This window comes from Rhynchophorus ferrugineus, unplaced genomic scaffold (assembly GCF_030347505.1).
Source record: "Rhynchophorus ferrugineus isolate W39M unplaced genomic scaffold, kcgeb_rfMv2 rfM3, whole genome shotgun sequence".
Lineage (NCBI taxonomy): Eukaryota > Metazoa > Arthropoda > Insecta > Coleoptera > Curculionidae > Rhynchophorus > Rhynchophorus ferrugineus.
The window spans coordinates 30,272,368-30,300,103 of NW_027472582.1; the positions used below are offsets into that span (position 1 = coordinate 30,272,368).

The 27,736-nt window shown below is 30.5% G+C and overlaps 1 protein-coding gene across 12 annotated transcripts in view; it reads right to left on the bottom strand.

The window, feature by feature from the left end:
• Positions 1 to 27,736, bottom strand: part of mbl (splicing regulator muscleblind) — a 630,287-nt gene that overhangs the window by 482,904 nt on the left and 119,647 nt on the right. For 9 of the 12 annotated variants that reach the window (XM_076398243.1, XM_076398241.1, XM_076398239.1 and 6 more), the window contains exon 1: positions 15,486 to 15,889. The exons of the other annotated variants lie outside the window; for them this stretch is intronic. The gene's annotated coding sequence lies outside the window, so the exon portion shown is untranslated. Of the gene's footprint in view, positions 1 to 15,485; positions 15,890 to 27,736 lie in introns of those variants that run through there. 12 annotated transcript variants of the gene reach the window in all.

Sequence of the window (27,736 nt, forward strand, 5' to 3'; positions counted from 1 at the left end):
ATTTATCGACTTTCTAAGTCTCTCGATGTTTGTTTAAGCCTTTTGAATGTTAAAACTCCTAACATTCAAGTTTCAACGAATAATAGTATTCCTGATAATTACATCATTCAAATTTAAACTGTTATTTGGAAGGTAATAAATTACAGCAACTATCTCTTTTCCAAAGAGAGTTTGAAACCAAATATGTACGTTTGGGTGTCAAGTCACTTATGGCACTGTTGAAAAAAACTAAGTACATGTTGAAATGGAATAGAAATAAACCAATTACTTTTATTACATCATGTCATTGTTACTTTCCAGATGTTAAAATACGATGAAACATATTTGTGATCATTATTCTACTCCCTTTTCCACACTGCCACCTGTCAATTTAAAATTAATTGAAATGAACTAATCTGTACAGCACAGAGAATCACACAGTTATATCAATCCTCTCTCAAAATTAGTACTAGAAGTAATTCGAACATCTCCGTATGTTATCGCTGAATAGAAAAACAGTGGAAGTGAGCAAGTTTTACTATCATCTAGTTCGACTGTTTTGCGACTAACGACTGTTTCTACTGTTTTCAGTCGACAGTTCCCAACGCTAGTATTAACAATAGACTTGCCACCATAAAGCTCAGATTGAAATAACTGAAAATCGAACATGGTCAAACTCATTTTTCAAGCTTATTTGGCGTATTGTCACAAGCTTGAAATAAACACTTGAAAAATCCAAGAACAGTCTTATCCGCGACCAAGTAATAAATTATTTTTGAATTTTCTGGTTCAGTTCCTATAATGAATAATAACCGCATCAGAATGCGTTGGAGTACTATCAGTAAGCCACTTATTTCCTGCAACGCCCACGATTAATGGGTGAAAGTAAAAAAGAAATTTACCATTTATATGCAGGTATAGGATTAAAATACGGCCTGTCGTCCGATTAGCACCTTCTCCTCATTGACGAAAAAAACCGATTATCCCGCCGGTTGCCACACGATAGCCCCCACCTTTCCCCCCTTGGCCACGACAGATAATGGCCGTTGCATACTGAAAAGTAATTACTTCCAACACTGTCCTGCAATACGCGTCACAGCGCCGGGTGCGCGTCATTTTTAAACTGTCACCGCGCAGTATGTTGTAGGTAGCGGCCATCTTTGTCGTGACGTTTTGAGTTATTAATGGTTTTGAATAATGCAAATACATATTAGCTCGATACAAAATCGGATGGTTGAGTGGTAGGCGACTTAAAATATGAGGTTCGCGTCATTAAATATGCACAAAAACGATCGTGTCAATCATCTTGGATATTCGCGGTTTAAAGATTTTTTTTACAGTTTTCAGCGCCGGTATAAATTACGAAAACTGGACAGTTTTAGGTGATGAATACTAATAGCTGGATTTGAAATATAGGGATTATTATCTAAAACCGTTTAAAATTGAATTGACACTTACATGATAAAACAGGATTTGATTTAAAATATAAAAAATGTATTAGTCTTAAGACGTTGTAGATAGATACATCCACACCTTCAGATAAAATTATTCCAATCTAATGTATCGCCTTTAAAGTGGTCCCCTTAGGAAATTCCAGAGAAAATATTTTTCGGAACCCATTTTAGTTCTCAGCGTGAATTCGGTTTTCAGCCGACTTCAGGAAAAGGAGTAGGTTCTATATTCGACTGTAAATATGTGAGCATCCATCCTGTATCAGAGCAAATTTGGTTAGATCATTTGTTAAATCATTTAGGTTAGGTAGTAGACCCCGGGGCCTGAAGCGTTCCTTATTTTTTCAATTATTGTTTCTTTATCTCTATTTTTCCTCATACGGACTGCACCTTTACTTGCCCTACCCATTGTAATACTTAATAAAATATCTGCGTAATTTAGTGAGCGAATATCTAACACTAAAAATAAAGAAGTAAAATATTTTTAACAAAAAAATTGAACCTTAAAAAATAAATAAGGAAGTCACTAAAAATTAAAAAATAATTACATTTAGATCTTTTACACAAAAAAAATTATTATGTATTAATATGTATTAATTAAAATAAAATATGCAATAACTAAATAAAAATAAACAAAAACCTTATTTAACCTATCTACCACTCGTATTATATTTTCTACTATATACATGCAATTTAGCTTAATACCTACCAAAACCTACTTATCTAATTACAATATTATTTTAACTACTACTAAATAATAGCATAATTCTGTGACATACAAAAATTAAAAAAAAATTAAATTAGGAATAAAACAAATCTAATTTGTTGCTCGCTTGGTTCAAATTGTTTTTGTTAAAAATATTTTATGTCTTCTATTGATTAAATGTGGGAACATTGAAGTGGTAATTTTAATTTCGGAAAGTAAAAAAAGCTGAGAAGCCATACCAGGTGAACAGGATGGCTATTTGAAGACGTTTGTTGAGATTTAGGTCAGATATTGCTTTCCAATGATAGCTTTGAGCAAATTCCAAGAGATTTCCTTCAACAAAGTCAGCCTCTTCCGACGTATTTGATTTTTAGTCACCTTCAGTTCAACACTACTAATTCGACTTAAAGACCTCTGCAATATTTACATTCAATTTGCAATTGAAATTCATTATACAATACAAAACTTGAGGGGTATTATTTGTTTGATAATTTTATCAATTGCAAAAATGGAAAAATAAACTTGAAATAAACTATCAAATCGAACACCGTAAAGAAATTTAACAGTATATAATGTTTAAGTACAGCATTAATGGGCGTTTTATGTGATGAATTCTCAGTGCATATTGATAGAATTTATGCCCCGTCTTAACAAACAGAGTATTAATTTTACTGCGCATCTCATTTTTTAATTATGCGAAATGTTTAGTTCTGCAATACACATATGTTTTACAAATGTGTTTATTTGTTTTGACAGCTATTTAATGTATATATCCCAAATATAATAAAATATTTCCTAATAAAACTCATATATTATTCTAGCTGTTGATATATCCCATACTAAGATGTTTTTTTTTAATTTTATATTGAATAGAATTTGGTTTATTGTAGACGATGGCAAATATTCTCTAACAATTTAAATAATGCATGTATAAGTTATAATTCGCTTAAAGCCGGCTTGATATCAAAGGCGGCAGGAAAGAGTGCTCTTAGGTGCGATAGTCCCGTATTTGGATTCCTCTTAAGGCATAAGTTCTCACGTTTTTTATTATGCTTAAAAAAATTGTAAAAAAACTGCCAACCCAACCACGCCATTAACAGACTGGGTCAAATAGAATACAAGGAAATAAACAAGATATGGTATATGATCAGTTGGTTGAACGAGTTTAAATAAAATGAATAACATTTCAATTTAGCTAGGTTATATATGACGTTTCTAGTGATTACATTACCATATTTCGTTGAGAAGTAAATTTAGCCAACGATAATAATTATTAATATTTTAAGATACTAGATTGTAGAAAGTTGAAAGAATTAACTCAAAATAAAATCAAACATGTATCAATGAATACTTATTAAGTTGCCATAATTTACTAATATACCTTTACTATCCACAAAAAAAGTTTAAAATATTACAAGTACAAGCTTTCAACGGAGGCATTCAATATATTAATGAAAATGAAAGGAAGAAAATAAAATTCATATAGTATATTTCATTATCTTTATATTGGACTTTTTTTCACACTACATATGTGCTCTAAATGTACCTTCTATGTTTAGATATTCCTGCCGTAACTTTATATCTTTTATCTAATAACATCTATATACTTTGCATATTCCAAACAGAGAGAATGTTGTCTACAACAATGTCAGTACCCATTCCTTAAATATTCTTATCCAATGTATATACTCACACAATATATATTTTAATAACCACTAATGATACTGATAATGAACTATAACATATTATGCAAAACATAGTTTTAGTTACAATTTATATTTTCTGGTGTTATGTATACTTATTACTAGTGTTGGGAACTATCGTCTGAAATCGATTATCGACTGTTTAGTAATTGACTACTTTTTACTATCGCCTGTTTCAGTCGCTATATTTGGTTCGACTGATTTTACTACCTTTTACCAGTGACTGTTTCAATCGCTATTTTCGGTCCGACCGATTTTGTTACTAGTTACTATCGACTGCTTTCGTCGTGTACCTTTAGATACTATTTCTGGTTATGTCGTCCTAGCCGCGACCTTGATAAAAATTTACCTAATTTATGCTTTCATAGATTTATATGTAATATATGCGGTTTTATGATTTTATTGGTAGTTTGCTTGTAAATAACAATATATTGTATATTAATATAGCAGCATTTTGGAACGATATTATTCAAGATTGTTAATGTAATAGGGTAAAAAGATTAAAATTGTGAATGATAAATAGTAAAATACTTTTAACTCTTTTTAAGGCAATAATAGGTAATATTTAGACTACTCTCTCGATTTTTGTTTAAAAATATTTCCGTTCAATAATAAACAAAGCACTTACTTTATTTAAAAAAGCTTTAGTAGTTATTGCGCCATCATTTTTAATTATGTCATGAATTAGTTTTTTTTCTATGATTTGGTATATATTTAATTTTTATTTATTATTTATGGTTATTGTACATCCTTAGTATTTAGGTTTTGTTTAAGTTCTATTGTATTGTTTATATTTATTATAGCATATTATTTGAAAATGGCAATTAACATATTAAAATACGATAAAACATTTGTGGGGTATTATTCCATTCCATAGAAAAATTCCATTCCTGTTCACAGATCCACAGAACATTCAAATATAAAAGTAATTTAATTTCCTTTAAAGCGAAATTATTGTTAATAGTATTCAGAAATTACTTTTTTCCTTTTCTTCTTTAAAGTTAGTACGTGAAGGAATAATTACATCTCCGTCTCGCTTATACTACCGCTGGAAAATATATAGAACATATAAAATTGTTCCAAGCAATTATCTCCGTCCTTTCCTCTCTTACAATTTATACCATAAACGGTTTGGTCATCTTCGTCTGACATCCCGAATAAATTGAATAAAACAGTCGAACCGTGCATTTGACTGAAACTAGTAAGAACAATTTTCAGTTGCAATTTTTATTGTCTATCGACTGTTTCGATTGTTTTCAGTCGATAGTTCCCAACGCTACTTATTACCCTACCCTGTAAATTTTGTTGATGTTATCACATCCAGGATATATTATAATTTTTATTCATATTTTAATTTTAGTAAGGTTGTATATCACACTTTTATTGCATATATTGTACTAATAATAGTTTCAATTAACAATAATAATTCAATACTCATTTCAGCTTCGTGATAATATAATATATCTAACTGTTACCAATAAAAAAGCAAGTGATTTGTTTTATTTCTTAGTTTCATCATATTTCAGTAATATTAACTAACAACTAACTGTAGTCTGGTATAATTGGAAGATGTACAAATTGGCCATTTGCTAGTGTGATTGTAGTTCGGAAACCATGCTAAGCAGTAGGATTAATAAGATATTTTTGTAGAAGATACTATATTATTGTTAGTATTATATTAATTCAATACACTGAACAAAAATTAGCAGAATATTTAATTCTTAAATGGATTGATGACTAATTACTTGACAAAAAACATCACATATACAACTTTTTTTATGCTAATTACAAAACAATACAACGAGACTTGAATATGTACGTTAAATTCAAAATTCTATAAGATATTATTAATGATACCTACTGTACCTAAAACTCCTGACGTTATCGCAATAAAGCTCGAATCCCGCCATGCAAGATAGCAATCGTGGGCCGAACGAAAAGTAAACAACGATAAAACATCAGAGGAAACGACACGGATTTGATATGTTTTATGCTAATTATGGGGACAAAAAACGATAATGTTGCCGGCGTTACATCATATCTCAGATAGTACGGTTCCAAACACCGGATTAATGGTGGTAATAGATTACCGAAGTTTATACATGTTTTTTGCGAACCGATGTTATTCAGCTCTATCCAGTTCCACCATAAAATTATCGATTAGGTGTTTCAAATAATTTCCTAAGATCAATGATGTCATAAAAATACGATAGCTTAATATGTCAAGGAATGTATAATGATAAATTTATATTTTTTTAATCTATTTATAACCTCTGATATTGATAATATTATGAATAACGTTAAGTTAATTAATTACTCCAAATTCACAGCAAAAGTGGTACTCTAATATACTACATTTTTAATATGGAATAAGAAAATTCATAGAAATGAAAACATATACACACAGACGTAATTACATAATTATGATTAATATATATCGATATTATACATATTATACATATATATTAACATATTATATACTTTATGTTTAATACTATAACATGCTCACAAGAAAAACCACGAAGAAAAGTGTGATTTACATTTGCTATTGTAGGATTGACTTCAAACGTTATTAAAAATATAATTAATAATAAAATATTATCTTTTGAAAACAGGACGATTTATGAATTAATATGGAGGTAGGTAGACGGGGATCTATGTGGCTAAATCTAGCCAAAAATTAGTAGATATAAGGCAACGCTGATATCTAATACCTAAGTTTATACAATACTAGCTAAAACTAAGGAAAGCATGTCTAAAGTAACTTGTATAATATTTGTGATCTCACATCACCAACCTATCTGATTATATTAAGTCTGATTAGAAAGTTCGAGCCAAAAGAGCGTTATATTCACAAGGCAGATTTTAGATTATATGAAAACATTATATTCGGACTTTATTTAAATGTTACATGTTCGAAAATAATTAAAAAATTGTTTTAATATTAATTGTGATATTGATGCAAGTTTATAACGTTGTAAATTTATCTATTTTGATATTGGTAACAGTTTTTATTACATCTTACATTAGATAATCTTAATTCACTAATTAATTTATTACTACAGTTTTACTGTACTTGCAGCAATACATAAGCAAGATAAGTGCGAGATAAAGACATTAGTAAAACAGCATGACAGATAATGAGCAAACGCGGTATGATCTTTTTATTTGACTATACTTAATTGATATATGATTATCTTTAATAGGGACATCGTCTTCTATTACAGACCTAGCCTAAGAAGTTATAGTCACTTAGAGATTTTCAACCTAAAAATTGAAAGGCTACATATTAATTTTAATAAAACAAAGTATACAGCGTACAGTATCTCGAAATTTTGTGTATTTAGGTATCGCCATTATATTGCCCAAGCATATTTTTGCGCCAATTCATATTCTTTAGAATCTTAGAATATTTTCAAATCATGTGGTTCCCTTTGTTATTAATATCTTGTCTTAAATTACATATATACGTATGTACAATATGTGTATGGTACAATAATAGACTTAGGAAGACATTACGACTTATTATGCGCGAGAAAATTACACTGGTTCACACTCACTGTGGTAAAGGATGGGGTCTTATCGGCAAGAACGGAAGTAAGTTAATCTATACACAGTTGCCTTGATAATTCACGTCGAAGTTCGTAATAGATGATCCCACGAAAACCTTCACAAATTAACATAATTTATCGATGACTCTTAATAACACAAATTTTAATTAAATGATGAAAAGCTAGGACGAAATTATCAAAAATTAAATAAATAAACGTTAATCTTTCTATTACAAATGTTGGGTAGTGTCTAGTGACCTTGGTATAGGATCTAATACCATACCTTTGCAAATTTTTACTATAATGTTTTAAATTATATTTTCTCTCTTTTTAACTAACTAGGCTTTATTTAGTCTCTACTTAACTTGGGTTCCTTATGGTCCTGGACACTAAGTCTACTAATTGGCTATTTACTATTTTTTCATATTTTACTGCTGATTATTTTACTATTATCACTAATAAATAGACACTTAAATGTAAAGCCTCAAAAAAGATAACTTACTTATAATACCACGCCAACAACTTACAACCAATAACTTACGCCAACAACACAATTAATTCAATCAACACAATTTGTTAAAAACTTAGGAATATATAAAATATACAACATTTGAGCAAGAGCTGAAAATAATAACGTTTTGATGTAATCTAAAATCTGCCTTGTGGACGTAATGGCTCTATTGTCCGAAACTTTCTAATTAGTTTATATTCTGGGTTGATTCTGTACTCCAAAAATTGAAACTTTTACCATACAATTTAATATCACTGTGTTGAAATGCTTTTAAGTATTACCTATTGCAACGTAAAAAAAGCGAAATAAAAAGCTGGTAGTACTATTTAACAAGTGACATTAAAATTAACAAGAATATATTCTCGGAAAGTGTGACATAACGTATTTATTTTTAGTAGCATCAAATAAAACTGGCGAAAGATTACGAAAACAAGTTTTTCTATACAATTTCTTCTTAATAACCATTTGTTAGCATTATGTGGGCGTCAAGAAAGAAATAACAAACCAATTAAGAAAAATATGCTATAAAGAACACCGTATAAATGCGTCAATTTTGCATTAGAAAGTAGCACATGTCATTATAATAGTAGGAGTAATTATAATTAATGTATTAGCTTTATTAATTAATTTGGATCTGTGTACTGACCAAAGAAAAACTAGGTATAAATTAATAAAAATGCGTGAATAAACATATTATATTAACCAAATAAAAGTGACAATTCGGCGAGGTAAAAAACAGGTTTCAAATTAAATCTAACCAACACGGGGACCTTGTTTTTACAGTTACAAGTGCAACAATAATGTGACACAAACAATTTTTTTAGGAACTAGTAGAAATATATTTTTTATTAAGCGAAATACCATTCGCAGAATATTTTAGACCTTCTAATTTACTATTGAAAATATTCAGAAGGACCAGCATTATGACACGTAATGATGTAATAAATTGCTACAGCACAAAAACTACCTTCTAAATACATTGGTAACGTCGGATTTGAAATTGTATTGAAAAAGAAAAATCGTAAGGTCGTTCGAAAGTATCAGTTGCCTTTCTAAATTTCATGGTTCTATAATCACAATTTTAATGGCAACTTAACAAGAAAAAAACATAACATCTCAATTTATTTATTAGCCTTGCCTGATTTGAAGTATAGTTTCTAATTAAATTAAAGAATTAAATTAATTAATGGTTAAAAACAAGTTGGTAGTAGGTAAATAGTTTGTTCATTATTACTGAACTTTATTCAAAATAATTAAATTACGTTAATCACTCATATGTGCACTTAGGGTATGAATGTCTTATAGACAAAGGTTTAAAATTAGAGAAAAAGTAACCATTCCAATAAAGCCAGTAACTGGATAAAACCATATGCCCTCTGGTATGGCCACTGAGTCAAATATTATTTGGAACTTACATATAATTCACTTTAACTCTTTAACAACTCTCCATTTATAATTTTATTGTAAACATTTTTATATATCCGGAACTTCTAACCCAGTCTAGATCGTAGCGTTACCGTTGTCTAGAAAGAGCCATAAGCACCAATAAAGAGCATTCGAAACCACCAACTGACTATTGACAAAGACCATCCGTATACACCATAGAAAGCTGATTTTAAACAAACAAATTTTAAACAAAAAATCATGTTATCGAGTTAGTATCTATTAACAAACAAAATCGACAAATATTCCAGACATTTTAGGTATTCGGCAATTTCCAGTTATGCAGATATATGTAAAAAATTCGGTGCAAATTCCGCGTTCAAATATTTCGCTACAAATGTGTCAAACTACTAGTGGTACGAAAAATGCTTCATAGATCATTGGTTGAAATATCGAACAATTATTTGAATACGGATAAAGGAGTATAGAGCGGATTTTTTATATACAGGACATGTTGATTTGAACAGTATCTAATATTCTATCGCTTTAAAAATCTTTGTCGGTAGGTACTGTAAACTAAATTTATTTATTTATGCATATGGTGGCAATTTGGTACGACAAAAGGCATATAAATATGTATAATATAATACAAACATGTACTGATCAATACATGGTGTAAATTAATACAGACAGGCCTGGTAATGATAATTATGGTAAATAACTTAATGAGGACATTTGAAAGAATGAAATGTATTTACAATAAAATTTCACTGATCTTAAGCAAATAACAGCATAAAATAACATTATAGAAATGCTTTTATAAAACCATTCGAAGTTAACTCAGATAAATAACTTTATAATGCTAAATATATTGTTTTCATAGAGATTATATTATATCATATTAATACATGATTTTTTATGGCTCTGTTAATACATTTACGAATATGTATTACTTACATTTTTAATCATTGAAAGATTTTCAGTAGTATATGCAACAGTTACTTCATCTGTTATGAATATAACATTCATTTATTCCAGTCTGACTTACCAGTGCGTAGAAAATAGATATGATTATTACAGAATATGCTCTCGAAAAAATATAATGTGATACGAATTTGATTATATTGACATTTAAAATAACGTCAGAGAAATTGGGTCAGCCAAAAAGAAACGTTCTTTTCGACGATCATTAATCATCAAACCTGAAATTATTGTATAATAATATTATGATACATAAAAAGTATTAACAATGTAGGCATTTATATTTTGAGGCTTGTCCGCTAATATAGAAATTTTTTGGTTATATATTTATTGTTTATAGTATAAAAGAAACTAAATTAATTTTTCTGAGATTATCATAAATAAATTACAATTTGAAAGGTTTTGTTCAAGCAATAAATTTGAGTTTTATAGCATAGTAAAGCAATGTAACTTGTTAATAATTTGACTCATTTAATATTAGAGCCGTTAAACATGAGAGTGACTAAATATTTACAAGGAAGACTTGCATTTAACTGATATAAATTAGTGTTGTATTAATTAGTAATTTGTAACTAGATCTAAACTGTATCTAGATTTATAAAATCTAACTATAACTATATATTTCCAATCACATTCAGTTAGTTTATTCACATTTTCATTGGTCTTTTTTATATTTAGTTTATAATATCATATTCTATTAAAACTATTTCTGAAGTTAGTTATTTTTATTTTTAATATGATATATCGATTTAGCAGTTAATTTTCATATTTTAGCAAATTTTCATAACAGGACAGACCTGTTAACTTTAAACTATATTCGTTTAACTGTAATTACTATTTTATTTTATGTTATTACTTCAGCTTGTTTTTCCTGTCTACGTTAAGCTTATAGAAAAATTGATTACGGAAAGATCAAGTGTACGTGTATTTCGGTATAATTATAGTGGAAAAGTAAACTTCGACAAATAAGATTAAAATTAGGATCTTCTTAAAGCATATTTTACTTCATTCTGCATATTAGAAACAACGTTGCAGCATTAAATCCTAAATAATACAGAATACCTAACACAGACCGCAAAGACCTCGACATTATTGTTGATGGATTGAAAATGGGACGGATATTTCTCCAGTGAATATATGCAGTAATAGAGTCCATGTTAAATTTCAAATAGAATCAAATACTGACGTTTTTGAGGCCAGCACCGATTAATAACCCGATCATCAGTAACAGCAATATTTAAGGTTGAAAATGGACCATCGTTTTCTTATGATTATTACGCTTCTCATTATGATGATGAGTATCCAATTTGTAAAATATATCAATTAAAGAAATTCAATCAATCGTGACAATAAAGTTTCGTCAAGTGAATAGTAATGGTCTAGTTTTGCTGAACATAATCTCTTCATTCATATGGAGAGTTTTAAGCTAGCTTGCAGTATAACGATAAAACTTAGGGTTAATATGTTGTTAGGACTTACTGAACTAATCGTCAACTGAACATCAACAAGGCGTGTTTTAGAAAGGAACAAATAAAAGTTAAGTAAGTCATAATGTATGTTAAGTTTAGCTTGATCGTTTATTTTTATACTTCATTCGTATTATATCACACCGATCATTTATTTCTGATGTTTTCTCCTTCCATAAATTCTAAACATAACAAAATATTCGCTGAGAAACGATTAATTCGATTATATTGACATTTAAAATAACATTCTCAGAAACTCGGCCAATTACGTTTCCTTTCGTCGACCAGCGAATATTAATTCTCAAATTATTAATAAAGCTTGTCGTGCCGAAATGCTGAAACAACCGTTGACTTCTGAAATTTTAAAATAAGCTCACGTAGGAGCTGTATAAAAATAAACCAGAATTTATATATAAAACTTGCTAGAAAAACAAAACTATAACTCACCAGTCCAGAACGTAAACTTTCGAAAATATTTTTTCGCTCGCCATACGATCTTAACGTAAAAAATGCGCTTATTATGCTAATTGAATGTTGCTGACGGGGAAAAATGTCATGTCCGAACCGTAGCGGCAAAGAGAAAAAAACAACAATATGTGCATTAACCTATGATATAACAATGAAGCATCAATTTGAGGTAACTGTGGTTCTCGACCTCTTTCATCACGATTAAAAAATAAAACTGCCAACTAAGACGTCCATTTTGAAAGAGAGGCACGATTGTTAAGTCACGATAATTTTGCAGAGCATTTCGTGGAAGAAAAAAACTATAAGCCATTAGACGAGCTGGTTTAGTTGCTGACATCACTGAGGAGAATAACCCGTTAAAAACATCTCGGTGTAAATGCCAAGTAATTTGAACAGGTAATTAAATGGTTTCCAAATATTTAGATTAGAATTTTTTGTTTGAATTAAAAAACTGCATAAAATATTCTTAATTTTAAAAGAAATTTCGATATGAATGTTATCAACATTCTCATTGTTATTAATTTTAGACAAAATTGGAGGGAAGTTGTACAAAAGTGCAACCAAAACCGTTCTCAGATATTTAAAATTTTCCTTTTTTCCTGCATCAAACATAATTATTCTAACATATTTGCAGGAACTATCGTGCATGATCTCCAGGACTATAATTTTAAGCAGAATTTATTCCGAAAATGGAAAAACGTGACAAAATTATATGCTCGTTTCTACCTTTCGCAATAAGCTACGGTTTACACAGTACAAAAGTGGAGGGTCAAGGAAAACGAGGGGACAACAAACTGTGTAACACACAGCACTAAAATATGTAAATATTTAATATGGTAATTAAATCGCCAGGAAATTTTCTAGTTCTGACACTGCGACAAAGAAAAATCAATACCCACAACAAAGAAGTTTTTTCAAAATAACCATTTACACAATGGGACGAACATTTATTAATTTAATTTAAATATCATTTTTCGCACCTATAAAATATTAATACGATTTCTTTTTCCGTAAAATAAATATAAATAATTTTGGTAAAAAACAAATATGCTCAAGTAAATATTGAATATTGAAATTTTGCGATAATGGTGGGTTCACATTTCTACTCAGCTTTTATTACTAAATACGTAAAGCAATATGTCCAAAATACTTCCTGGAACATAATACTTCAAAGGAATTTGATATTTTGCCGAACTTATAATATATAGCAACTCGTTTTAGTTATACTCAATTTATTGATAACTTCCGACAGCAATATCAATTAACGATTTTAAAGTCTGAGCCAAAAACACTTTCTCTTACTCTAACATTCTCTTCAAATTTCGTACAAAACTTGGAGGAAACCTAACATTTGTGGAGTGGGATAAAAAAAGAAAATCAAAAACAATAATTATTTATTAACCAAACAAAATTAATCCAAATATTTACAAAAAAAAACTTAATGGTAAATTCTTAATTTAACACTTTAACATAGATGAATAATTACTCCTATAATTCAAATAGAAACGGGGCTTCATGCTTCGTCAAACTGTTAAATTTTAGCTGGTTCTCAGCAAAAGTCTAAATTAAACCGATAATTGAAAATCACCAACGTCAGATTAGATTTTATGTAAAAAAAGAGTATTCATTGGATATTTTGTATAAAATAACAGATATGATATAATATGATGTAATAATCTAAAAACATATATCGTCCTATATGAACATTTTCTCTAAAAATGAATAAGGAAAAAGCTAGTTCGATGATAATTTTTTTGGAAAAAAATTGTATAACTTTATATTAATGAACAATAGATTAACTGATTTAAAAAATGCACTACAACACTGTTGTTAACTTCGTAAATAGAATCGACCACAAACCATCGCTGTATTGAAAATCCTACGTCAGACCGGCGGCCAAATGGTGACGTGATCATGGCTATTGTTTCGCTTAAATGATGTGTTAAACAAAAGATATTTTACAGCGTCATAATTACATTTATTTTAATTGTCTAGTTTCTATAGTTGTCTAGACGACAATTTACACTTGCTTTAATTCAAGAGATCTTAAAATAAAAATCAGATGCAATTGCAGAATCGTGAAGAGTAAAGAGTAAGACTGACTTATTTTTTTCTACTAACTAGAACGACTTCACTGCGTCAACGTTTTGTGAGAAATACACAATTTCTGTGTGTTGGATATGTTGTGTCAGCATGCAATTATTAATAATTTTCTAGATTTTAAATATAATATGACCCAAACGAGAGCAAATAATAAAATAATATTTGAGAAATGTACACAATATAAGATTTTTATGAAATTTTGAATATAAATGTCAAAGTTTTTATGTCACAATTTGAAATTCTAAGTATAAAGATACTATTCATAAATATACACATTAGAAATAATGTGAATAAAAATCTAAATTTTAGTTAAGAACAAAAACCTAAATAAATTAAATCATAATTCTAAGTTAAAACATATCTTAAATTAAAGAAGTTAATTTCCGAAAAACATAATGAACAACGACTGTACTTGAAGTTAGGTTAGGTGCCGTGTACTCCTTATATCAAGCGGATATACAATATATTTCAAATACTTTTAGAATATGATAACTGCAGTTTCATAATAAAATATCTTGTCGAAATTGATATTAATAAATTATCAGAATGTAATTATTAATATTTTTCTTTGTTTTAAATATAATATGACCATAATGCGAGTATATGTTAAAATACTGCGAGAAATATATACATTACGAGATCTTTTAAATAATAGATGGTAGTTTTAAATTTAGAATAGTACAAAGATACTGTTCATAAATATACATATTAGAAATAATATGTATAATAATCCAAATTTTGGTTAAAAATAAAACCTTATATAAATTAAATGATAATTCTCCATTGCATCATATAATAAATTAATGAACTTAATTTCTGAATAACATGAGGAACAATTACTATATTTCAAGTTAGGTTAGGTGCCGGTACATTTTAATTATGAAAACATATTCGTTCTTGTTATAACTAATGGATATAGACCAGTGAAATCTCATCCGAAATGTTGCCATCTTTTTAACATGATAAGTCCGGTTTGATATAATATTTATGATATTGACATGTATAAATTATAAGTATGTACTAGTATATTATAATTCAAGTATATATGTGAGAACATTATCGGTAATCTAAACAAATTCTGATTGTAAAAAACGTTTCACAACGTATCGTTAACTGGTTTTGTGTAAATTTGTCCATGGACTTTTGTTAACACACAAAAAATGGGTACCGGGTTATAACTCACATTAAAGAATCCAGGAGACGATCCAATAATTCCAATAGGAGAACAGTAGGCCGACCAAAATTGATGAAAAAATCCCAAAAAGTCAAAAAACAGTTTGCACAACAAGCTTTCAAAAAACTACCGGCACCCGTCAAAGAGGTTCACACCACGTTTTTCCCTCCACTGGCACGCGGCCTGGACAGTTATCCAGCAGATGTTCAAACACGCCTACACAGCGTCGTCGTAGAGTGCGGAGAGTGGATTTCGTTTTATCTTCAGATATATTTTATATAAATATAAATATCGGTACCGACAAATATATTCCGAGAGAAAGTGGATGTGTGTGTGCGCGCCTCGAAACAGACACAACGATTCTGAGAAAGCTTCGGCGGGCAAGCTAAGCGGTCAGGCGATAGCAAGGGACTGAGGAACGCGAGAGAAGCGCGACGCGTCGAGGCGCGGGGCCCGGTGAGGCGGTGCGCGGCGGGGGCAGGGGGCCGCCGCAGGGCGATGCGCGGGCGCGCACCCCCAGCGCCGCCAGGCCGCCTAATTACGTAAGCCCAGGCGGCGGCAGGGGAGGCGCCGCCACCGCCGGGAAGACGCCGCGACACGCACTCATGGGGCTACCCCATCACCCGACCGCCGCGGTCATTTTTTCGGTTTTGGGGGGATGCTCATGGAAAAAACCCGGAAAAACTTCCGATCTTAATATGAACGACTTGTTTTAAAATTTGTTCTTGTAATATTTCATTATGAGTTTTTACATGCTTGTAATATTATCTGTTTTTTTGAAAATGTATGAAACATAAAGCTATATATAATGAGATTAAATAATATGGTACTAAGTTCTGTATAGTAACAGCTTACCATAGTAAAACACATTTTTTTTTGGCAAAATTATATTTTTTTATTCAACATAAGTCCCTTCAAGGGTGATACACTAATTATAGCGACCCTCCAACTTTTTTTTGTCCTTTGCTTCAAAATAATTTCGGTGATCACCTATTCATTCGATGAAAATTTCTTCCCATGGGCATTTCTTTTGAGATCTAAGAACAGGAAATAGTCGCTGAGGGCCAGGTCTAGAGAATACTATTGTTGAAGAAGCAATTCGAATCCCAATTCATGGATTTTTGTCATCGTTTTCACTGACTTTGATTTTCACATTCTGTTCACTGACGTGATACGGTGCATTGTATTGGTGAAACAGAGCTTTCTCATACCCAAATATTTGTGAATGATATGATGTACACGTTCAGTTGATATCTTTAGAGTGTCTGCTATTTCATTCAATTTCAATTTACGATCATTCAAAATCATTTTGTGGATTTTCTTAATGTCCTCGTCGGTAACAACCTCTTTTGGGCGTCCACTGCGTTCACCGTCTTCGGTGCTCATTTCACCACGCCTAAACTTAGCATACCAATCCTTGGATGGTTGATATTGCTGGGGCAGTGTCCGAAAACTCTGCATCAAGCCAAGTTTTTGCTTCAAATGTATTTTTCCCTTTAAACAGCAATATTTTATCAACACGCGAAATTCTTTTATCCCATCTTTTTCACAATAACAAAATTTGCTTCACTCAAGATGCTATAATTCACAAACTAACAATCCGACAGCTGTCAAATTTATACACGCATCTTTTGAGGGTCAGGGCTAACTAAAAAATATATGGATTTAATTCTGGTAGCGCCATCTATAACTCAGGTCGGGGACTTTTCAATTGACCTGTTATTAACAATTTTACTAACCTCAACACCTTCAATTTTAATCAACATTTAAAAAACCTCATCACCGTGATGGTTTGGAAGACCTGCTAGATGAGATGGTGCTATATAATTTCTTCGTTGGATGACAACCGATTTCCATGAAAGAACTTTCTGAGATTTAAGAATAGGCCGAAGTCAGATGAAGCTAAATCAATACATTTACAAGTTATACATTGAAACAATTGGTCTGTAAATGCGAATTTCTGTTGAAAATTGGTCAAAAATTTTAATAGATTGGAAGTAACCCAAGAATCAAAAAACTTACGCTAAAACTAAGGTGAATTCTGATCGAAAACCGCTTCAGAGTTGAAAAATAATACAGTTTTGATTTAGAATCATAAAGTATCTGAAATTCCAAATTAAGTTTAATTTAGTCATGAGAAGACCAACTTTTACTTCAATGTTCTCCAATAATTTACAAATTATTATTGAACAGTAACTAACCAATGTTTCATCAAACGTCATTGAATTGAAGTCAATATAAATAACTTGAAGGTGTTTCAAATTCCACTGAATCATTCACATTTATAAATTTTCCCCTTCAACCCTCCTTCAAATTAACGATATTTCAGATAAGGAAACTCAGAAAATTGGTATATATGTAGCAGGGTGAAATATGCAAAGCCGTTCCGAAGAAAAACTACAGTGGACTTCTTAAGGAAAACTTGAAAAATCAATGCAAGACGTAATGAATAGAGCTGAAAATCCAGAGGCACCCACAGGAATGTGTGGGTTGATGGGAGTTTCCGTTCAATTGCCAACTTTTCAGTGGACCAGGATATGTATTATTAATTGTGTCGAACTCTTTACTTCGGTTTGAGACCGATGAAGTAAATTTACTATCAATACTTTTCTATATATCATTTTCATTTGGCATTGTTTTGAATTAAAGCAGAAAACAAAAAAAATCACGCAAATGATAGCTTATATAGTTTCATAGTAATTAAGATGGAATATGTACCATTCCTGAGTACACATTATATTATATTAAGCTGAAAACTGGTTTGTGAAGAAAATATATATTACTTACATTATCCCACAAAGGCAACATTTGAAAATTATAGAAGTATTGGTTAGATTATATTATTACAATCGTTAAATTTAATTTTAATTTTATTTAATATAAAATTTGTTATATTAGAGATTAGTGTAATTTTAAGATGAGTACAGGAAAAAGTTTCGTTACTAAAGCTATAAGGTAACAAAATATTTGTAAAATACAACAATTAATTTATATGAAACCATATTGTCTTCCTTTTCTAATGGCGGTTCATTCTTTTCGAGTCGATCGGTATGGTCGATCAGATAAAAACAACAAAAAAATCTAGAATATTTAGATTTTGGGTCACATTGGGCAAAAACTGAAGTAACTAATAATTAGACATTTATTTTAAACATAATATATTTTACTAATGATTTCAATTTTATTTTATAGCTAAAAGGTAGCTAGAATTTGTAGAGAGTAAAAGTCGGAGAATGTGAAATTCACAGAATCAGAGAAGAAGAAATTAGACAGCATTTTGCTAAGATATAAGAAGAGTATACAGTGATACTTTGAAATAATGAAATTTGCTAACAAAAGTAGACCTGGATCAAATAAACAAAATATAAAACTATCAACGACCCCCTAATGATCTAATGACAAGGAAAATATAATGCATTATTATATAAGAGTATAGGCAAATAATTAAAAAATAATAAATAATTGTTTTGTAAATATAATGATGTATTGACTGAGATATCTTTCAGCTAAGTAAATGTAAAATATGTTAATCGAAAGCTCAGATGCGCGGAGATGTTGCAGAGTAATGTATCCTCTAATCTGTGGGTTCCTGGTAGGGATGGTAAACTCTACTCTGATTTTACTCGAGAATCAATTTTTTTTTCTTAAATTAATCGATTTTTGGGAATCAACCTTTAATTCCCGAAGTCGATCAAGAATCGATTATTAACATTCAATTTTACGGTTAAGTGGCTAGTTCATGCGATAAAAAGTAATACAAATATATTTTTTGTTTGATGCTTATTTATACTAAATAGTATTTCTTGTCAATATACTTATTAAAACTGCGCCTAGCGCCGTGTCAATTTATTTAACAAAAATTAACAGCGGATCTAAAGTTCACTGTCACCAATGTGGTAAGCAACTAAAATATAATAATAGTACAACCAGTTTAATTAAAGACCTCAAGAAAGCACACAAAACTGAATTAACCGCTCCTATTTTTTGGTCTTTTTAATACGATAATTATCTAATTTATATTATATTATATTAATATTATATTAATACGTTTTATATTATACGTTATTCATAAATTAAAAAAAACAGTTCTTAGCTATTTATCTGCTTTATTTAATAACAGGTCAATTGAAAAGTCCCCGGCTTGGCACATAGATGGCGCTACTAGAATTTAATCCATATGTATTTCAGTTAGCCCTAACTCTTAAAAGATGCGTGTATAAATTTGACAGCTGTCGGATTATCAATTTGTGAATTATAGCATTTTGAGTGAAGCAACTTTTGTTATAGTGAAAAATATGGATAAAAAGGAATTTCGCCTGTTGATAAAATATTGCTTTTTGAAGGGAAAAAATATAGTTGAAGCAAAAACTTGGCTTGGTGCCGAGTTTCCGGACACTGCCCCAGGAAAGTTAACCATCAAGGATTGGTATGCTAAGTTTAGACGTGGTGAAATGAGCATCGAAGACGGTGAATGCAGTGGACGACCAAAAGAGGTTGTTACCGACGAAAACATTAAAAAAATCCACAAAATGATTTTGAATGACCGTAAATTGAAATTGAATGAAATAACAGACACTCTAAAGATATCAACTGAACGTGCACATATGATTCACGAATATTTGGGTATGAGAAAGCTCTGTACAAAGTGGGTGCTGCGCGAGCTCCCTGGTACAGGCATCAGGTTCGAGAAGGTTCATAATAAAGAGTTCCTTTCCAATCCCACCACATAGCGCCACATTGCCTTGCGTAATATAATAATCTGTTTCAAAAATGGTTTGTCGCTGACTTGGTTGGTGCAGTGGTAAAGGCGACAGGACGGTTCACCTACGATTGCTATAGTCGCAGGTTCAAATCCTGCTGGGGCATGATCGTAAATTTACATTTGTGATTGTCTTAGGCAAAAGTGCAAAATCCGAAAAGGAAAATGACCCCAGTCACGCCAGTAACCAGGCTGGGTAAGACCGGATGCCTTCCGGGATGATTTCTAAATTGGTCACTCGCCAGTCGGTAGGCTTAATGCTGAGGACCGTGGTTCAGAGTCCACGTTCGTAGGTCCAGTTCAGATAAACCCATATATTAAAAAAAATAGCTTGATTTAATTAATAATTAATATAGAACCCAAGAAGCAAGTGTCTTTTGGAATTCAGTCTTGTGTATATGGCTCAAAACTGTTTTACGGTCAATGTTTGGTTAGTGGTGTCATCAAATATGTCAGTGATGGTACCTTAATGTTTTAAAAATATGATCGATTTCTTCAGGACTGTTAGTTTTCAAATGCGTAAGTATCAGTAAAGATATGTGACATCAAAATCATCTATTAGGAATAGAGCGAAGTTATTTTTCTCCCAACCTTATGTATACCTGTTTATCAGTTTAATACACTAAAACAAAAACAAAATATTTTGACGGAATTTTGCTAAGCTTTATGAACTCTTGTACGAAAAGTGACTATCGGTTATATCTAGGTTTCGACCCTTTCCCAAATCGCCAGATTATATTGAAAATTCGGTTAGCCCCTTAGATTTTGCTCCCTTCCTGTTTATATTTTTCTTTCTCGAATCCAATGTATTTTGATGTGAGATTAAGTTAATTTGCAGACCAGGATAGAAGATTAGGGTTGGTTCTTATCAAGCTTTTATCGATCATTGAGTCAATAAGGGAAAAAAATGAAAAAAAAATTATTTGCGTTCGTATCTGAAACCGAAACATTTATTTTTTCTTTCGTTTTTTTTTTTTCAGGCAATTACCTTTAAAGAGTTAATGAACTCAAAATCGCTTGAGTTTACTCTATAAAGAAAATGTTAAATAAATTTATCTACCCTTTGCAAAGTCGGTGAGTATATAAAGTTCCCATTAATTCTCATAATTTTAGACTTAATTCATCAACCATTTGAAGTGGAACCAGAAAAATATGACAAATATTAGGTGCTTACATGTATTTTAATATTTTTTCCCTTTAAAGGGGCATTTGCTAAAAATATTGGTACAATATATAGTAATAAAAACATTTTCGGTGATTTTCCGATTTCCAATCGATCCAATTTGACACTTTCAGTATTTCGATACAGTGTGCCAGTCAAGTCATACTGCAATAAATCAAAATGGTAATCAGAAAGTGCTATCTTTGATGAATCTACTGCTGCAGATTCCTTTTGATCTGCAACAGTGTATTCTTCACAACTCTTGCAATGTGTGGTTGAGCATTGTCACACAAAAAGATGGCTTTGCGTTTGTTACTCGCTATTACTAATCTTTTCGATAACAATACGTTCTTTAATTTACTCAACTAAGGTCGGTAGGCATCTGTAGTAACAATTTCATTCGGTATTAGCAACTTATAATACACTACACTTTGCTTCACTGCGATACAAAACCGACAATTGGGATATGACGGAGCATTACCATAAGTTTCCAAACGCGATTCATGGGCTTCGGCAACAGATTTATTCAAAACAAAAAACAAAAGTAATGAATATCGAAAACGTAATTTTGAATGTTCAATAATGAGCGTCTGTATATACTGAATAATTCAATAATGCTAAATGAAAAACTCTTATTATATGTGTAGAAATGCCGAGAATCACCGAATCCTGAGCAAAATAAGTAAGTATAAAATATGTATGTATTAAAAATTTCAACACAAATAAAACTAATGTTTATTTGGAAATCACAATTTATGAATAATAACATGACAAAGATCTAAGTTTTATTACAGAACTATAGCCGCATACAATGACAGTACATGTATGTATTTTGATTAATAGTCACTGTTGTTTGTTTTCACAAAGTTTTCATGAAAGATAGTAAAAAATAGGACAAACGATTTGAGGTAATGGTTAACTTTCACAGGAGTGACATGAGTAGATCATCAAATCATATGGCATGATCTCCGTAAACTTTTCTTGTAGGGTTTTCTGAAGATGCAGTTGTATATAAAGAAGTCATAATCGACCTATGCCTTAACTAAAGCATTATAACTGAAACTGCTTAGATCCTTGTCACTGTTGCTGATTGACCATTACCTATAGATTCATGCTTCCTGTTATGTTAATACAATGCCTCACACAAATTATTTAATTCCATTAATATTACACTAAACAGTCTAAGTAGGGTCTAATACCTACTGAAATAATATTAACATCTTTATATCTCATTAAGTATAATTTAACTATCGAAATATATCTGGATTTGATTTTATTAGTAAGAGTCAAATAATGTCTAAGTAACTTAAAGTCAACCCCAGCTGACAAAAATGGGTGTAATATATGGAGTATAAAATTCGTTATATCAGTGTTAATAAAGTTTACCAAAACAATAACAACTGTTTCAAAATATCCAGTTTTACAGTCCAATGCTCCATTATAAACAACATGAGTGCGGCTGTTGATTAAACTGAATTTCAAGGATAATTTTACAAATATGAAACTTCCATTATGTTTAGGTACTAATCGAATTATCCATTTTAAATGAACCAATAGATATTTTAGTTCATATAAAGCAGAATATAATATACAAGCTGAAAGATTATTGATTGATTCATTATGTAAAATTTTAGTAAGATTGTTTTAACATAAATTTGACGTATATTTTTATCAATTTCTCTTCATTGGGAGAAGAGTTAATGTATTGTAATTGCACATAATAAAACTTGACAAAAAAGCTTTTAAAGCGACGTAGACTCTTAATTGTTCAAAAGTAGGTACCTTCTAATTTGAAATTTTCAACAAAATATTTAAACGCAAAATATGAAGTAAAACATCTGATTTTTGTACACACTATGCCACCTCGTATGATTTATTATCCACAAAAGAGGCCAAACTTGTTTTGAGTTAAATTAGAATGACCGAACTGTTTTTATCTCGTACAACAGAGTTAGCTATTTGGCATGCAAAGCTTAGTTTTCATAACAGATTTAATTAAGAAAATGTATTACTAGAGTTTTAAATTTATTTAAACGTTGATTTCTCATTAATATTTAGCTGACATATATGGAATTGATCGAGTTTCAACATTGACCAATCTAATGAGTTCATTTAAGCATTTTCATATAGGTTTTGGATGGGTTTTGCACACTTAGTAGTTTCTTATTATGCTGTAAAGTCAGATTGATACACTTTTACATCCATAACGATCATTAAGTGTTAAGCTTGACAAAATTGAAATTGAACCCTGTTATTTGACTTTTGTGGGCAAAATATCTTAGAATAGAAAAAAAATATGCTGTTCAGAATTTAGCAAAAATATGGCTCCTTTAATCTTAATGGTTTAATTTAATGTACTTCCTCTGCATTATACTCGTATGGATTCAAAATAAAAAAAACAAACTCCTAATAATTGTGGGTTTAATACAGATACAGAATCTGTAATGGAAAATAATAACTTCGAAGAACTCTAATAATACTATTCTATATTAATCGTATAGTGATATATTAGGGTATGTGTTCTTCACGCTCTTATAATAATAGACAAATTCTAATTTGATACTGATGATTCAGAATATAACTATTAATCACTTTACCAATTCATTTAGGGACCTTCATAACGTCTTTTTTTCAAAACATATGGTTTATAACCACATAATTTACAATTACTTTGAATGTACTCCAAAATATAATTACCAAATTGCAGTATTAAATTATTAAATATGTTTATGAGCTGGCGTTTGAAATTTACTTTGAAATCTATGTTCTAAACCTTAAATTAGTTAATTATAATTATATTCATAGCTATTACTTTTGATTTTTGTACATATGGATTTTGTTTGTTAATTATATATCCAAGAGGATTCTAATAATATGATGTAACATACCGGATGGTATTAATATTGTGCAATTTTTGAAATAATTTGGGTTAATTTCTCTTAATATTTTGATCGAAAAATCGTCTCAACTGTTTTTGTAATTTTAGTAATTTTCTCGCAGTCTACGCATAATTGTGATAGAATTGCATAAAACGACAATAACGGCACTCAAGAAATTTAAGAAACAAAAACTCATTTGAGAAGCTTGAGTCCAGAAAATTTAGTTCCCACAATTTTTTCAAACAAGCGGCTATGTTGTTTGTAAACATCTTGGTAAATTATTTCACTTTAAGTCATCTAATAAAAGTATTATAAGTATTATTAATTATAAGTAATATAAATATTATTAAGCAGGTAAATAAATGGTCGGCATATGGTATGACTTACTATATTAACATATACTCGAAAGCTATAAAATATAATATCTCAAATAAAAGACGTGAAGAATTTATATTAAGGGTAGAGAATTCCTTACTAAATAATTAAGTACACTAATGACTGTGCATGACTACGCAGGGCGACCAAAATGAAATTCCTTTAAAATAAAATTGAAATTAACTCGTACTGCAAACATAAAATGTACTAGAAATGACATTAAATGTGAATATAAAATTAAAACCGAGAAAAAAATACTTAAAAGTTACATTACAGAACATAAATACTCTTAAAGTTTTTTTGAAGAAATACTTTTTAAATATATTTATTTATAGTAACTGCGACACTTATGTGTTATATACCAATTCTCCGTATATTTTTCAGAGAATGTATATTTATATTTACAATGGATATAAATGAACTAAACATAACACCACACCTACGAAAATTGGCAATTATTTTAAACCTATTCATAACTAGCCCGAGACACACCTATCCCAACAGTATATAATCGAATTTAATACACACAAACCAATTTACTGGTGACCTTTTAAAACAACATTGCTATGATGCGGGGATTTCAGCTACGCGGTACCTTGAGGTAAATCGAAATCACCCAACAATAGATGTCCGCTCTATAGTCATTTTCAAACGAACACGTTGGGCCCCATTCATATCTTTGTGAGATGATATTTTGACATTTCAGGCATTCCTGTAATTAAACCCATCACGATATAATCGTTAAAACCACTCAAGCTGCTTAGTATGACATGACAGTTCTATCTGAAACCGCGATTAGATTTTTTTTTACTTACCGTATGCACTTCTAAATCTCGTGAACACGTTATTAAGATATTTATCGTTCGTAACATGATAACCAGAAATAGTGTTGTACTAAATCAACCGGTTCTAAAATGTAAGTATGTACTAAATAGAAAATTATCACTTGCTTCCAATTAATACCCAACAACATAATTTTTTATATTAGTTGGTTCAGGCGTCTGCACCGGTACTATTACCCTTAGCCTCGCTATTATATCTTTACCCGTTCGAAACCCTCTTAAAAATACAATTATTGAAAAAAATTGTTTAAAGATATACTAATCAAAATACTGTTCATCATTTTCTGTAAGTTTTTCTATAATCTGGCAAAAGCGTGTCGAAAGAACGTGTTTGCTTGGCAGAGATCCATTTTCGAACTTCTTCAGAATTTCAACCTAATGCCATCCAAGCCATGTTGCATCGAAATTGAACAAGCTTAATCAATAAGCGATTTTTTTTTGCAGCATACATCGTCAAATTTGTTTAATTGGCGTCGGAAAACATCTGTTGTAAGTGTTTCATTTGGCTTAAGAAGTTCGTAATATCCTACAGCTTACTGATTCTACCATATGGATAGCGAAACTTTATGACCATGAATATTCCGTGTGAATATGGATGGCACTCCTGGACTAACCCACGACTTTTTGAGCTTAGGTTTGTCGTAGTAAATCCACTTTTCATCGCTATTTTATTATTTTGTTTGCCCCTTAATCAATGATACCGTGATGTTGAAACGGTTCGAAATAAATCTTTCAGTCAATTCGTGTGGTAAGCATTTTCCTGATTTTGGGATCTTTCCTAATACATGAAAACATCTAATCACAAGTTTACAAATTCGAGACACCGTTAGGACTCGAGCATATAAGAACGATTTTTAACGTTATTTGATCAGATTTTCATTCCGTGTGTCAAGATTGGTTCTATTTTTAGAGTTTGCACATGGTGACAGCACTGTGCTCTTATAAAGGCTATTTTGTGCTTCGTAACGTGCAAAAATACAAACACAAATTGCAAAGTGGATTCAAAGTGTCCTTGTTGCGTTTGTGGATGTTATATGATCGGCAAACATAGGAAAATCATAATAAATGCACCTAAAGATACGTATTTGCGTACTGTGGTTTTGCTGTAGTAAACACTTGCAAGTTATGGATACCGAAATTGTTTTGTAATGAGTGAAGAACAAAGATATACAAGCGGCCACTTGGATCATTTATATTTTTTATTTTCTGTACCATCGTTATGGATTGAACGGAAAAACATGTAAATGATTGTTAGGTTTGCCCGATGAATGTTGTCGGTATAAAGGCAAAAAAGCATAGTGTAAATATCCTGACATATCATCAGTATGGAAGCCAGTTCCACGTACAGACAGTGATCCAATGTCAATTTGCCATAATGACTTCGTCTTCATCATCGTCGTCGGTATCGTTTCAAGTTTTTGTTTACAACTTTTTGACAACCATACATCACATTACAAGAACAGTTTGTTGCAAAATTGCCACAAGATTGGAACTCGAATGTCTCTCAAAATACATTTGTTGCATTAACATCTTGATTTTTTCCGTAAGGCTTGGGCGGCATGGACAACGCGCAAAAAGAGTAGCAACACCAAGATATAACAAAAATCTTAAAGCTATATAGTTTTTGATTTGGGATTCAACTCTCACAATTTATGTTATAAAACACTTTAACAAATCACGGAACTTTTAACTATTAATATATAATAAATATTCCTTGTAAAATACTTAGTATCAAACATATTGCACATCTTGATTACAATGTAACGATTCCTGGTGATTTGTTCTATTATATTCTAATAACTACAAGCTTACAAATTAATTATACTAACTTTATTAAAAATAAATGGGTTATATTTTGTTCGGAGATCCTTTTTTTAATTAAAAAAATGATTTTATTAAATTTAAGACAACGCAAACGAAACGTTATAATTACAAAAAAATTTACTAACTGTTCAATAAGTCCCCGGAGCTTTATTGATTCCTTATATTCTAAAATTTTCAGCTTATTCGTGATATTTAACTTTCTCTAACTAACGTACCAGTATTACTAATATATACACACTTTTGAAATCTGCATTCCATTACATCTATAAATTCGACATTCGTCAAAACGTTAAATATCTGGGAATGCATTTCCATCGACGTTTGACATGGAAAAAACATATAGTGACAAAACGCAAAAGACTTGGGGTTAAACTAAACTAAATGTACTGGCTGATAGGGCGTCACTCTAAATTATCATT